General features: G+C 38.6%; 1 pseudogene; it reads right to left on the reverse strand.

Moving 5' to 3' along the window:
• Nucleotides 1-1,810: 1,810 nt before the first annotated feature.
• LOC100684530 lies at nt 1,811-2,406 on the reverse strand (annotated as a pseudogene).
• Nucleotides 2,407-3,906: the final 1,500 nt, after the last annotated feature.

Below are 3,906 nucleotides of genomic sequence, written 5' to 3' on the forward strand. Positions count from 1 at the left end.
AATATAATTCCCCTGTAGTATAAGCCCTGACGTTTGGCACTTTTTTTGTAGTACAAGTGCCTCACTTCAGCTCTGATTGCTGAGGCATCTACTTCAAAGAGGCATCTACTTCAAAGATGGCTATCTTGAATAAACACTTGTCAGCCAAAGAACTAAATAAAGAGTCAGACCCAAACCCCCCTCCAATCTCCTTTATTTTAGAGATATTGGTTGGTTTTGATAAGTGACCACTTGAGCCACTTGCTTTTTTCTCTTTCTACACTTTATATACCCTCTCTTCTGCTTAAATAATTTGCCAATAAAAAGTGAGCCTGAACCCTGGGCCTTCATCCTCAACCCTAATGAAATCAGAACCCTAGGGCCATGCATGCCCTCTATTTCTCTCTACCCACAACCTCCCTGTGTAGCCACAGATATGTCATGTAATTTCTAGGTACTATTAGTAATTAACCTTGTTTCTTTCAAAGTTTCCTGATGGTTATTGCTGAGGGCATCTTGCAATCATAATCATAGTAAGAACCACAAGGGCTGGTTCAGGTGCCACATTGGTTACGGATAGGCTGGGACTGGCACACAGCATGCCCTCAAGGTCCATCATTTTGATGTAGATTTCCTTCCTTTTTTTATTGCTGAATAGTATTATACTATGTATATGTATGTGGTTTTTTTTCATTCTTTCATCTGATAGTGGTAATAAAGTTGCTTCCGTGTCTTGGCTATTGTGAATAATGCTGCAGTGAATGTGGGAGAGCAGATAGCAATTTGAGATCCTGATTTCAGGGTATATATATATATATATATATATATATCCAGAAATGGAATTGCTGGATCATATGGGAGTTCTATTTTTAATTTTTGGTGGAACCTCCATATGGTTTTCTATAATGGCCGTACCAATTTACATACCCAGCAGAGGTTACAAGGGTTCCCCTTTTCTCTACATCCTTGCCAACACTCGTGTTCGTCCTTCCTTCCTTCTTAATAGCCATCCTGGGACACCTGAGTGGCTCAGTGGTTGAGCATCTGCCTTTGGCTCAGGTCATGATCCTAGGGTCCTGGGCTAGAGTCCTACATCAGGCTCCCCCCAAGGAGCCTGCTTCTCCCTCTGCCTGTGTCTCTGGTCTCTCATAGAAAATAAATAAAATCTTTTAAAAACAATAATAGCCATCCTAAAAGATGTGAAGTGATATCTCATTGTAGCTTTGATTTGCATTTCCCTATGATTGGTGATTTGAGTGCCTTTTCATGTACCTGTTGACCATCATTGTCTTCTTTGGAAAAACGTATATTCAGATTCTTTGCCCATTTTTTTTTTCAAAGATTTATTTATTTATTTGAGGGGAGGGGGGCAGAGGGAGAGAGAATCCTGAAGCACACTTTTCACTGAGCTCAGAGCCTGACCCCAGGAAATCCCAGGACCCTGAGATCACTACCTGATCTCAAGAGTTGACCACCTGACGAAGCCACCCAGACGCCCCCGCCCATTTTTTAATTGGATTGTTTTTTGCTATTCAGTTATATGAATTTTTTTTAATTTGGAATTTTAATTATGTACATAAATAGCAACATGAGAACGGAGAATGAGGAGTTCTAATGCTGGACATTATCTCTAGGTGAAAGGATTTCTGATTAGTCCACTTGTAGTATGGCATCACCCAAGATAACAAAGAAGCCTAGTATAGTTTTTCCTGAAGAAGAAAGCCAATTTACTACATTCAGTACTGACTTCTCTGCCATTCTTCTGTAGAAAATGCATGGAGTTTCCAATGTTTACCTATAACTGATTAAAATGGGCAGAGCATGGAGCGTTCTACTTATTTCCAGGTGAATTCTTCACATTTCCTGGCTTTTGAAAGTTCTCCTGCCACAAATCTTCTACGACTATGTATCCTCATAAACCCCAGTCATATAATTTTTCCCCACTGACCTGGACAAATACGATGGCTTGTTGTGGATAATAAAGAGAGGCAGCTAGTCCCATGAACCCAGGTGGATACACCAGCTTCTTTATTTTTGAATCTCTACCCAAAAAGAGTCCAAAAATGTCAGCAAAACCAATAACACCAAGTCTTGGAAAAAATCCAGGAGGTGCATTTTGGAGATATTCATAGCTGTCTAACCCCCATTGGACCAAGCTCTGCATCTTAGGCTTCATTTGTGAGTACATTTCCTGACATCAACTTGTATATGGTTTGCAATAATGTCAGAGATGTGAAATGCTTTCTTCAAGTTGGGTCCTTGGCTCCTCCACATATTTAGATTGACCTCGGGAACTGAGTAGGGTGAAAGCTCATTAACCTTCACAGGAGTTCTGTGAGGTGAGTCCCTTTTAGGTGATGCATATACTTTGAAGGTGAGCTGACTCAGGCTGGCTGGCCCCCCAGACCTCAGAATTACCTTGAACATGTTGCTGGCAGAGGTGGCTCCAGTGGGCTATAGGAGGTTTTTAGATATTAATCTATTATCATATATATGATTTGCAAATATTTCATCTCATTCAGTAGGTTGCCTTTTCATTTTGTTGATGGTTTCCTTAGCATTGCAGTAGCTTGATGTAGTCCTACTTACTTATTTTTGCTTTTGGTGTCAGATACAAAAGGTCATCACCAAGACCAATGGCAATGAGCTTACTACCTGTTTTCTTGTAGGAGTTTTATGGTTTCTGCTCTTACATTTAAGTCTTTATGTATTTTGAGTTAGTTATTGTGTTTGATTTAAAATAGTGGTTTATTTTCATTCTTTTGCATGTGGCTGTCCAGCTCTCTCAACACCATTTATTGAAGATACAGTGCTTTCTTCACTGTATATTCTTGGTTTCTTTGTCATCAGTACTTGACTGTATACATGTGGGTTTATTTCTGAGTTCTCTGTTCTGTTTCACTGATCTATGCATCTGTTTTTATGTCAATATTGCACTATAATTACTATAATAGTTTGAAATCAGGAAGTATGATGCCTCTAGTTTCATCCTTCTTTCTCAAGATTACTTTTGCGATTGTGGTTTTTTTGTTGTCCCATACAAATTTGAGAATTATTTATTCTAGCTCTGTGAAAAATGTCATTGGAAGTTTAATGGAGATTGCATTGAATTTATAGATTGCTCTGAGAAGTATGGACATTTTAGCAATATTGGTTCTTCCAATCCATGAGCACAGCATATCTTCCCATTCATTTGTGTCATCTTTAAATTCTTTCATCAAGGTCTTAGAGTTTTCAGTGTACAGGTCTTCCACCTCCATGGTTAAGTTTATTCCTAGGTATTTTATTCTTTTTGATGTAATTGTAAATGAGATTATTTTCTTAATTTCTCTTTCTAATAGTTTATTTTTAGTGTATAGAAACCTAGTAGATTTTTATATTGATTTTGTGTCTTGCAGCTTTACTGAATTTGTTTATTCTAATAGTTTTTTTTTTTTTGTGGAGTTTTTATAATACCATGTCACATAGGCTTTTTAAAAAAGGAATATAAAATGATGTTTAAAAAGCCCCCAAACACTTGGTACATATTGCAAATATTCAGAAAGGGGAATGACTTTTTTTTAAAAAGGGCAGCCGCGGTGTGGGGGTGGTGCTCAGGGGTTTAGCGCCGCCTTCAGCCCAGGACACATCCTGGTGTGATCCTGGAGACCAGGAATCGAGTCCCACATCCCGCGCATCCCACTTCCGGCGTCGGGATCCCTGCGTGGAGCCTGCTTCTCCCTCTGCTTGTGTCTCTGACTCTCTCTGTGTGTCTCTCATGAATAAATAAATGAAATCTTTAAAAATAAAATGAGTCTTAATCTTCTGTCATTGAAGTTTAGGAGTTTAGTAAAAAGCTTACTTTTTTTCTTAAAAATGTTTATAAGAGTCTGGATTTCTAGCTACCAGTTACCTTGGAGCAGGACTTTTTATTTTTAGCCCTCTGGT

Source organism: Canis lupus, chromosome 13, assembly GCF_011100685.1.
Source record: "Canis lupus familiaris isolate Mischka breed German Shepherd chromosome 13, alternate assembly UU_Cfam_GSD_1.0, whole genome shotgun sequence".
NCBI classification, from domain to species: domain Eukaryota; kingdom Metazoa; phylum Chordata; class Mammalia; order Carnivora; family Canidae; genus Canis; species Canis lupus.